The 12,005-nt window shown below is 39.0% G+C and overlaps 1 pseudogene; it reads right to left on the reverse strand.

Moving 5' to 3' along the window:
* Positions 1-8,777: 8,777 nt before the first annotated feature.
* Positions 8,778-9,430, reverse strand: LOC137988774 (uncharacterized; annotated as a pseudogene).
* Between the last annotated feature and the right edge of the window lie 2,575 nt (positions 9,431-12,005).

A 12,005-nucleotide genomic window follows, 5' to 3' on the forward strand; every position in this document is an offset into this window, starting at 1 on the left:
CCAGCTAGGAAGAATGTGCAAATGCAGGCCCGATTAAGCTTATTGCGGAAGCTAACAGGCTGGGGTAAATCTGGCTACCTTCGGAAGAATCCGGGTGGCAAAACACACCTTACGCGGGGAAAAAATGATCTAAACCGCAACAAAACAAACTTAAAGTGCAAACAAGTATAAGAAAAAAATGGCATTTTTTGGGCAACTTTTTCGAAATTCAGCAACTTTTCCTTGGAAATAAAGAAGAAACTTTTAAGCAACTTTTTGACACTTTTATCGGGGATTTGTCGGCATTTTGGACTACCAGTTTACTATTAATTGTCATCTAAGCTTTTTAACCTTTATAGTTCGTTTTTAATCTTGTCATGCGCATTTTAACATTTTATGGAGTTTGAGCATTATAAATGTCCTATTATTATTATTATTATTATTATTATTATTATTACGCCTAGCGCACGCCCATACCTAACAACGTTGAAAGAGGGAGGCAAGCGGCTTCAACTTCATTCAACATTCGCGAAAACAAAAGAAATGTTGAATTGTTCTTGAAGCAAAATTTAAGGGCTTTAAAGTCATTTATTATCGATAGAGCTTCGTTTCAACATGATTCAACACGGTTGAAAGGGCGCAGGTGGGAGGGGGGGGGGGTGGGGAGGAGGTAAGCGGTTTCAACATCGCTCAAGATATCGACACCGTTATGAGTCAAATTTAAACTCGGTTCTAAATTTTTTGACGGTATACTTTCACTGCTTTCAGATCCAATTTAACTTCCTGCCGTAATTTGTTTTAGTTTTCGCGTATGTCAGCAAAACCATCCACAACGAGTGACTTAAGACATTCAATTGAGTCCTTCAGTTTACGATAGAGCTCGTTATTCGCGCTACCAGTATCAGCCGCTCCTCCTTCATTAATTGACCAACTGGAGCCCTTTTTGAGCGTTTCCTACCCATTTGCTCTTATAAATGCTGCTTCGTCTGTTAAAGATGCAATCTAAACGTTCTTTTTCACCTTTTGAGCTACACCTGTTAATTAAGCATCTTCTTTCTATAACGCTTTAGGCGTAGAAAACCATTTCTTTGACGAGCGTTCAAAGGCGTTTGTGGTCGCCATGACTGTCGGTCCAGTACTCAAGTATTTAAATTTGGGCCAAAGTTTGCTACAATACGAGAATTAGTTCCTCGCAACTTTTAGCTTATGTCAGGCCACCCAACTACCTACTGTTTGCTGGATTAAGAAGTCCGTAAACAACTTAAAATTTAAAGGACCAACTTTTTTTTTTTCACGTTTAGCAACTTTTTTGCTATATTCCTTAGCAACGTTCCCGACTAACAATTTTGAGCAGCACCCTTTTAAGAGTAATTCACGGTCGCAGCGAGATTGTTTGTAGCTGCTCGATTCCTTTTTCTTTTCCTCTTTCTTCTAAGCAGCCTATCTGCACGACTTTTGGTGAAAGAGCGTTTACTTAATATGTGAATAGTTGAAGCGATTGCTGAAAATGTAATGCTATGTAAAAGCATTATTTATATTTCCTGCATATGGAGAGGAGTCTGAGTACAGAGTGTAGCTGCCTCCGAAGTTTTCTGAGGAGGCACTAATGTCGGCCGTATTGAAGTTTACTGAGGTTTAGAGAGAAGCACTGGACAAGAGAGAAACTGTATATGGGGTGTCACTAGTTCTGAGGAAGACATTAAAAATAATAATAATAAACTAATGCCAAGCATACATGTACATGCATACATGCAATCGTGCATTATTTATGTTAACATAGGCCTTGCCTGTGTCTCATTTCTTACTTTTCCCGTGCCATTTCTTTTACTTGCATTTTATTATTATTTTATTATTATTATTATTTTTAACATCACATAGTCGTAAATTCATGGACCTAGTAAAACTTCCCGCCCTTTTGGCAAAATGATTTTTTTCCTACTTACGAAAACGAGCCCAAGTACAGAGTGGATCAGTCTGCATGGTCTCTTACGGGGACACTCGAGTTTTACGGCCCTATCAATTAAAGATTACTGAGGATCAGACTGAAGCATTAAAGAAGAGAGAAACAGCGTCTTTGGTGACAACAGATTTGTGTAAGGGATTGAGATCTTCTGGGATCTTCCCTACTCGAATTGATGCGCTTATAAATTTTGTTTGCGAACATCAAGACCAAGTAGAGAAGGTTTTTGAAGCAGCCGTACCTTCCAGTGCGTAGTTCCCGCTATAACAGTGGCTTAGTCACTGCTTCGTCGCTGACTACGATGGTTGCCAAATTCACTTACAACATCAGGTATGTCGTGAAGTCAGGCATTATACATCTCACTGATGAAATTAAGCTGCTAGAAATGTAAACATTGACAAGATGATAACAATTTACTAGTAAATTAAATTAGCTCTTAAAAAATGTTCTACAAATGTAATCGCCTTACGCTGGATTACGACTTTTATTGATAGTGATATCGCATTGAAACTTTATTATTGTACGTCGTATCTCGTTTAAAACGTTTTACCAGTTGGAAACATGTCTGGAAGCACTAAACACACAAGACCCGTGTCCTGGACCTTACCCCGTGAGTCTATAGCATCATCTCATCCACAAGTGGAAAGTAGAAGTGTAGCTATAATGGAATCTCATTTAAAAAGTATTCGGTCTACGAGGTCGGTTTACAACCAATGCGTAATTTTATACTTGGGTCAAAATTGATCTACAATAGGTGAAAGAAAGACTATTCCATAAATTTAGTTGCATTTTCTGTATGTCTTTGTTCCGTTTTCTTTAATTAGCACCTAGTTTTTGGATCCGTTCCAGCCTTTTATTTCCTTGTTACTTCATTAGGTAAACTCTCGCCACTATTTATAGCGACGTTTCTCGTGACGTCACCCATTGTTATTAATATGCAAACCAGAACTGGCTGTTGAAACAATGACTTCTTTTGTTCCGTGGTTAGCAAATTTTGAACGAGAGATATCACTATTTCGTATGTAATAAGGCAATGTTTACATGCAAGGTAGGGTACCCCTACTGCTAGGGTTACCCTAACACGAGGATAGAAGATAGCCCGGCTTTACAAGCAAAATTTCACACGTAGGGTTACCCTAGCGCCAGGGTAACCATAGCTGCCTTGTAAACACGTCGATGAAAAAAAAAAAAGTGTGAGAGCTAGGATAACCCTTTTGCCGGGGCAACCCTAGCACTAGGGTTACCCTTCCACCTTGTAAACAGGGCCTAAGTTATTTGTCACCTCTTTTCCTATTTAAACTCGTCATTTTTGCATGTCAGGGCCAGTACCGTTCTATTTCCCTTCGGGTTCTAAGTTCTATTTTGGCGCACCGTCCCCAAAATAGGTGTATTAGTTGCGAGGAACACATAACTCCTGTTTATATTGCATTTTTGTATAATGAGGATATATATCCAATTCCGATTTATCCATTCATCCATTTTGTAGGACTTTCGGAACTCGAATGGGCTCCGATCTCCATGGCAAAACTGTAACAGAAACGGTTTTTGACGGATACATATATCGAAACAATATAATAAAGTATTAGAAGTTTTGTCTTAATTGAGAAGTAACACAGGGCATTTGTTTATCGCACGGTTTTGTTTTTAGACAATTTAGGCCACTTGTCACCTTGCTTTTACATTTAATAGCTCTTATGCTTTTGGAGGTATAATTTAGCACCTTTGGACAACATTTGACCAGAATCAGTTGGAACCTTGCCTATGGTCGCGGCCATTTTGTCTGCTTTAGCGTTAGTTAAATTTACTTTTACTCTTGATGTTAAGGTTTTTCTTGTATTTCATTTGCGTTATAATGTAGCACTCACATTTAAATGATATTGAATTACCTGTAATAAACTGCTTTTTTTTTTTTTTTTTTCATTTTTTTTCCCCAAAGGATTTGAATTGGGTACAATATTGAGTTTGTCACATTTGTCTATGGTTGAATCGATTGCATTTAAAAAATCAAAAAAAAAAACAAAAAAAAAAACAAAAACAAAAAAAACAAAACAAAGCAAAACAATGCGATGCGTATCTGAATTACTTATTCTAATTATTTTATCTTTGTTTTATTCCTTCCTTTGTTATGCCATCTTATGCTCTTGGAATGGTTCCAAAAAGTCTGTAAGTAACCTTTATCCTTTTTTGTTTTCAGTGTATTTGTTTTTTTTTTTTCAATATTTGTTGTCGATTTATGGTCGCATAATCTTTTTTTCAGTAGCCGCATAAAACCATTTTAGTTTATTTGCATTTTTCATTTGTGTTTTTTAACTGCGTTATCTGTTTTGCCTTTGATTTTAAAAAAATGCGATTAATTAATAGAATTGCATAAAGAAATAGCTCACTTTGGAAAATAGTGAGAGCCTGGGAGTGAGAGTCACTGCGCAAGCGTTTCTGGGATTTTCTCGGAAGGCCAGGTCGATAACTAACATGGCGGAATTTGAGAAAAACTGTGGAAGCGATTGTAAATAAGTCGGAAGAATCCAGCGAAAAAAAAAAAACTGAAGAATGACAGCTGAAGGAAGAGGATGTAAGGGGAGCAACATTACCCTGAGAAACAGCTTGAAGATTGCGCCTGGAACACAACTCCAGGCCTGGCTACTTTGGCTTGGAATGAAAATAACTGGAAAGAAAATGCAGTGCGTACAAAGGTAATGGATGCTTTAAGACGTTTTTGAAACGGTTTTAGTGTTGTTTAACTTGTTTTTAATTTAAAATATGGTTTTTTAATGAGATCGATGGTTGACACCGTGTAGAAAAGGGGAAAGAAGGGAGAGAAAAGAAGATTAGATATGGTCTACAAGATCAAGGCAAAAGTTTTCAAGTCAACAATGAGCTTAAGCAGAGGATCAGTGCTAAGGCAAATCGAGTGAAACGGCATTCTAATAAACAGAAGCAGTTTGAACAGAACAGTCTGTTTGCCACCAATCAGAGGCTGTTGTCTTTTTTTCCCGGAACATTAAGGGCGGAAATGGCGAAACACTCCCTCTTGATCCTGAGGACACAACTAAGTTTTAGTCAGATCTGCGGGGTGACCTCAACATCATGATGACAATAAAGAGTGGACAACATAATTTGAAGAAAAGTTATACAGGAAAGGGCAGAGGCAGGCTGATATTGCAATTAGCAAGAGGGATGTTGACAGCAGTTGAAGACTGCTCCTAACTGGAAATCTCCTGGGCGAGATGGCATACAGGCGTTCTGGTTGAAGCGCTTCTCGAACCTACCGGTACATGCGCAAATTGGAAGATATATGAATGACTGTGTTAGAGTTGGCCAAGTGCCGGACTGGGCGGTTGAGGACAGAACAAGACTTATCATGAAGGATAAGGGCACTCTAGTAGGAGATTATCGACCAATCACATTTCTTTAACTTTCGTGGAAGTTTTTGACTGGAATCCTTGCAGGAAAGACGTATCTTTACCTTTTAGCAAACACGCTCCTACCTTATGAACAGAAAAGGGTGCCGAAAAGGTTTAAGGGGCACCATGGACCGCCTTGGCATTGATCCAGTTATATTGCGACCTTGCAAGCAGCGACAAAATAACTTGTGCATGGCATGGATAGAGTTCACGAAGGCGTATGACATGGTTTCCTATTCTTGGGTTTGAGTTTGAACCTTTTGGTGTTGCTGATAACATCACTGATTTTGTGTCAAGCAGCATGCCCATGTGGAATGCCCAATTTGTATGCTGGCAATCAACACCAGGGCTCTGTCGCTATTAAGAGATGCATCTTTCAAGGGGACTTCTTCTCACCACTTTTTGTTTTGCTATTACCTTGATACCAATTTCGATGATGTTGCAAGAGACAGATATTGGGTAATGTTTAGAAAGAAAGAACCCTGAAGTGAAGCATTCGCTAGTTATAAACGATCTTAAACTCTTTGAAAAGACCGAGTCACAATTTGACTCTTTGCTGCAGACGATATGCATTTGTTATAAAGACATTGGTATGGAATTTGGTATTGCAAAGTGTGCTGTGTTGACATTAGAAAAAAGGAAAGAGGAGAGGAAATCGTGGGATTGACCTTCCAACAGGAACTCCATAAGTGATCCGAAGGAGAGCGGATACAAATATCTGAGTGTCTTTGATTTAGACTCTACAGTCGACAGGAAAATGAAGGAAGCTGTAAGAAACTTAAGTTACTATTGAAGTCTAAGCTCAATTGTCGTAATTTGACAATGACGATAAACACGTGGGTTGTAGCAGTGGTGCGGTATAATGCGAGCGTTATTGGGTGGGCCAAGGATGCTCTCATCTTCACTGGTGTGTCTCAGCAGGAAGTATAGGCTTGATGTAGATAGCAAGTGGTATCATGATAAGCCGAATAAGGTGGTAGAGAAGGAAGAAGGGAACATTTTATGGGATTATAACATTCAAACTGACTGGATCTTTGATCATGGCAGACCGGTTATAATTGTTGTTGACAAGAAAAGAAGAAAACGCCTCATTGTTGACGTAGCCCTACCAGGAGATAAATATGTCACAAAGAAATAATTTGAGAAGATTAATAACTATTCAAAACTGACAGGAGACATTGCTAGAGTATGGAACATGGAGAAGTGGTTCCTGTGATAATGTGGGCTCCGTTCTTAAGAATTTTCATCGCCACCTTGAAAGTGGTAGTTGTGGTGCAGGTCTCAACGTTTCAGAAATCAACGCTGTTTGGTACAGCTAACATCCTGCGAAAGTTGCTCTATGTCGGAGGTCATTGTCTTGATAAAGAGAAAAATTTATGACAAGAGCTGCAGTACCAATATTTATTGTGCGAAGTAGATAATAATAATAATAATGATGATGATGACGATGATGATGGTGATGATAATAACGCGTGAGCAAAAGCTTTCATTTGCCTTAAATGGCCGTCGGTGACAAATAATTTGCCTCATCAGGGATTGGCGTCCCTGTCTTGCCAGATGGGTAGACAGGTGAGTGAAAGTCTTTGCATGCCTTATTTGGCTGGCACTGACAAGTTATTTGCCTAAAGGTGTTGGCAAACCGTCCCTGTCAGCCCGAGGACTAGAAAATATCCATCTGATACCTTTACCCTAATTGGCTGAGTGAGTCCAAAACACCTAATTTCTACCAGGAATTGCCTTGTCCAAGAGCAAATAGATCACATCCTCGAATTTCAGCTATTCCACTGGCGCCTAGCTCACCTTAATTGGTTGGCTTCGCGGAACAGACCCTTATAATAGTCTGATACAACGTGTGATGTTTAATGAGGAAGCGTTATGATTTATAGGTGCTAGTCACCAGCTCTATGCCCAAACAATGGAATTGTGTATGCGAGGCTATGGTGAAAAATAGCATATGCTATAACACTTTGTTTTCTAAATGCCAGCCACATGGGACATGTGACCACTTTAGCATAATATGACAATTTGGGTGAAGAAACCTCGCTGGCTCAATCATTGTTTTTAATAGAGTGTTTGTACTTCATATCAACGTGGCTATGGATAGTGCAGAAGCAGCCCAGTATCCATTGGTTTTCTGTAAACCTTCCATTCTGTTAAAAACAATGCTGAACCGCGCTTTTAAACTTTCTTCAAACTGGCAATTTGTTCATCAAGAGTGCTAACGCCTAAAAGAGATCTTCACACGTTTGCATTACCCAGAGCCCCTCATACAAAACACCATCAGGTTTTTCGTTGAAATGAAGGTGACGGGGAGCATACGCCCCTTGCAACAAGGAGGTGAAATTCCCATCAGAATAACCATGCCCTTCAAAGATCAGAGATCAGCAAACAAACTACGCAAGCAACTTAATGACCTTAGTCGAAAGATAAATACCGAAGTACATCCTGACTTTACAAGCCACAAGATCAAAGATGAGCTTAAAGCTAAGGAACCTAAACCTCCAATTGTCGATCAGCATAATATTTTATATAATTTTAAGTGTGATCTGTGTGATGCAGATTATATCGGCTTTACAAGCCAACACCTACATCAACGTGTGGAGGAACATAAACGATCGGTAATGCAACCATGTAAGAGAACAACATGGAAACGAGCCATGTGAAATCCCAAAGAACTTTAGGGTAATGAGGAAGTGCTCCAACAAGTTCGATTGTTTGATTTTTGAAATGTTTCTTTTTATTCGGGATCTTAAGTCGAAATTAAACAAACAGAGTGATTCCATCTTTCTACCTTTCATTCCATTGTTTCAGAAATTGTATATATGCGGAATTTTTTAGCCATGAACGTGAACTTGAAAATGGCCGTGGAGCGGTCGAACGTTGTTCTTATTTTTTATCCCTCGTTTTCATAACAAAATAACAATAATGATGTAATAATAATAATAATAATAATAATAATAAGAAGAAGAAGAAGAAGAAGAAGAAGAAAAATAATAATAGTTATAATAATAATAATAATAATAATAATAATAATCCGTAACAACAGTGATTTAGTAATACATAGACAAGTAAAAACAAGCGATATAATCTCCCGACGTTTCGGTGACTTCATGACGCCATTATCAAGGGTACAAATGAGAGTAAAAATTAACAAATGCGAGTTCAACAGTTACAACTAATTTACATAGGGGAGGTGGCTACACAAATACTTTAACGCGGATAGAATCCGTTTGCACGTTCAAACTGGGTGTTAATTGTTTGATGTAAAGCATCTCGTTGACAATACAATTGAATTTGTTCATGCATTTCTTGAGAACTTTGAAACAGCTAAGGAGATCCTCAAGGACAGCACCCGCGTGGTCGTTGTCATAGTGCTTGCGTACTGAAGATGACGTGCTCTTATGACCATCCACGCGGGCATATAAGTGCCTGTGCGTTTAGCCAACATAGCTTCCTGTTTCACACAGGTTACATTTAAAGTGGCACACTACGCACTGTTGATTAACCAGCTGCGGTCTCGTCTCACATTCTTTAAGGTCTTGGCCAATTCTCCGACTGACAAATATGGGCTGGATTGTGGTTTGGAGCTTAATGCTAAGGTCTTTCAACTGCGTCTTAACAATGTTAGCGAAGTCTTGGTCCTTGAAGGGTATGACTACTCGGGTCACATCATTTCCCGCCAATCTTCCCAAAGCCTGCAATGGCTGCTGGTCAGCAACTCTTGAGTTGATAAAGGTATTGATTGCGGAATTGATAAGGTGGTGAGGGTAGTCCAGACGTGAGAATAAAGACTTCAAATCAAGCCCTCACACTCCTCCGAAAAATAAAGCCATGAAGAGGACAAACGGTACGCGCGATCGAGAATAGTTGTTAATAAGCTCTGTTTGTACCGGGTGTGGTAGTGGACAAGTAAACCAGTATTAGTAAGCTTAACATAAACATTGGTCTCAATTTGGGGTGCACGGTTTAGGAGCTGGGTGCCGAGAAAGGGGAGCATGCCATCTTTTTCGATTTCCATTGTGAAGCTGACAGAGGGATGGGCGTGGTTCAGGATGTTTAGGAAATCCGTAGCTGTAGTAATGTTGGGCATTATAGTGAGAGTATCATCATCAGCTCCTAAACCGTGCAAACAAACGGAGCTTATTAAAAACTATGCTCGATCGCGCGTACCGTTTATCCTCTTCATGGCTTTATTTTTCGGAGGAGTGTGAGCGCTTGAAGTCTTTATTCTCACGTCTGGACTACCCTCACCGAGTAGTCACACCCTTCAAGGACCAAGACTCCGCTAACATTGTTAAGATGCAGTTGAAAGTCCTTAGCATTAAGCTCCAAACCACAATCCAGCCCATATTTGTCAGTCGGAGAATTGGCCAAGACCTTAAAGAATGTGAGACCAAACCGCAGCTGGTTAATCAACAATGCGTAGTGTACCAGTTTTGATGCAACCTGTGTGATACAGGGAGCTATGTTGGCTACACGCGCGGGCAATTATATGCCCGCGTGGATGGCCATAAAAGCACGTCATCTTCAGTACACAAGCACTATGACAACGACCACGCGAGTGCTGTCCCTGAAGACCTCCTTGGCCGTTTCAAAGTTCTCAAGAAATGCATGAACAAATCCGATTGTCTTGTCAACGAGATGCCTTACATCAAACAATTAACAATGAGTTTGAACGTGAAAACGGATTCTATCCGTGCTAAAGTATTTCTGTAGCCATCTCCGCTATGTAAATTAGTTAAAACTCTTGAACTCGCATTTGTTAATTTTACTCTCATTGTACCCTTGATAATGTCGTCATGAAGTCGCCGAAACGTCGAGAGATTATATCGCTTGTTTTTACTTGTCTAAATAATAATAATAATAATAAGAAAAATAACTTTTTACATGATTTGTTTCGTGCTATTTGCAACAAACAAGCACTCGTAAATTGTTCAAAGACTACAAATTCAACTTGCGTATGGACTCGTGCAAGTTTGAAAAAAAAAATACTTGTGCTTATCAACAGAGGATGAAGTAAGAGGACGGATCCCCACACATGGGCCTCTTGCAATGATATTCTTTTTTTAAATGTAATTTTAGCTGTGCAGCTTTTTTTTAGAGAGGCACCTGACTGGCTAGTTATATTGACGTAATGAAGTTCTGCGAAACTAATAATAGATTTTAAAAAAACTATGATGGGGAAAGGGGATCCTTTCTCTTACCTCATCCACTCTTGTGCTCATTTATTCCAAATTACAATGGAAATCATGGGATCAAGAATTTATTTAGCAGGAACAATTTTGTTGCAACATGCGTTTTTTAGCAGGTTTGGAGGTATTGTTTTCGCGACGTTCCGACAATTTATGAGTAGAAACAGTCTTATTTATGGTCCCAGCAAGATTGCTAGTGGCTGTTTCGCTTTCCTTTTCATTTCTTTGTTCCTTCTTTAAAGCTGCTTATCTGCAGTACTAATGGTGTTATCGGTATGGGAATTGTTAATGCAGTTGCATAGCAAAAAAAATAATAAAACCAGCATTATTTACTTTGACGAATGATTTACATGTGTCTCATTCCCTTCTTTTTTATGCCATCTCTTCTTCCATTTGGAATTAACGACTAAAACAAGGTTGTAAGTAGCCATTATTTTATTATATTATTATTACTTTTTAACCTTTTGTTTTTTGGTTATTATATAAGTAAGACACTCAGCCCTCCATTCATAGTTTTCCCCTAAATGTGGAAGTAGCCTTAGTGTAACCGGTATTAGTAGTATACCCCAGATGACTGGTAAAATTTATTTCAAATTGGAGAGTTTTAGATTTTTTCAAGACGATGACAATTTGTAAGTATATGGAAGAGGAGGAGGAGGGTAGGTGGATTATTCATATGAAGGCCGTGTGAGTAGACGAGGGAGGTTCACAAGATATGTAGATGTACGATGGCTTTTTTCTTGATATATTGATTTATTAAAGTAATTGATGCAAGCATTGGGTTTGAATATTTCATGAGAACCTCGCAGTCATGGATGCAATTTTAGCAATTGCGTAGAGAAGCCTGAAATTTTCAGGACTTCAACGGGTTTGAACCCCCCCCCCCCCCCCCTCCTTCCTCCGCAACTTAGTTGAAACTGCTGTTTATGTATAATTCTACAAGGATTCATAATATCTTCCTTTCATCACTTAACAGGATGTGGTGATGCGCGATATGGTATAAGCTACGATCTTGAAACACGATGATTAGGGACCATTCACTAAGTGTTCCAACAAAATATGTCTAGTATTGTAGGTAAAATGCGGATCACGAATTTAGGTTAAAAAGGTTTCTCCCTAAGAACGGATTTGACCGACAATACATATACCTACATGTCCTGCTGTTCATTAACACATCCCGTGTACCTACATGGCCCGAACCCTCACCCCTGACCCCCCCCCCCCCTCCCCACGCCAACTGCCTAGCTAGCCAGTTCTTACTGCTTATATTACATTGATTTGTTAAGAGCATTATTCTTAACCTAGTTACTAGTCTCTCTCAAAGTATTACACATATATGATTTTTTTTAAAACTTGTTCAACCGTTACTTCTGAAGATGTATGTTGTATCATACAAAACGTCAAGTTAAAATGCGTTACAATATGTTTAACACCGCAGTTTTCTTAATTTAATTTTTTTTTTAACGAACTCTT

This window comes from Montipora foliosa, unplaced genomic scaffold, assembly GCF_036669935.1.
Source record: "Montipora foliosa isolate CH-2021 unplaced genomic scaffold, ASM3666993v2 scaffold_427, whole genome shotgun sequence".
NCBI classification, from domain to species: domain Eukaryota; kingdom Metazoa; phylum Cnidaria; class Anthozoa; order Scleractinia; family Acroporidae; genus Montipora; species Montipora foliosa.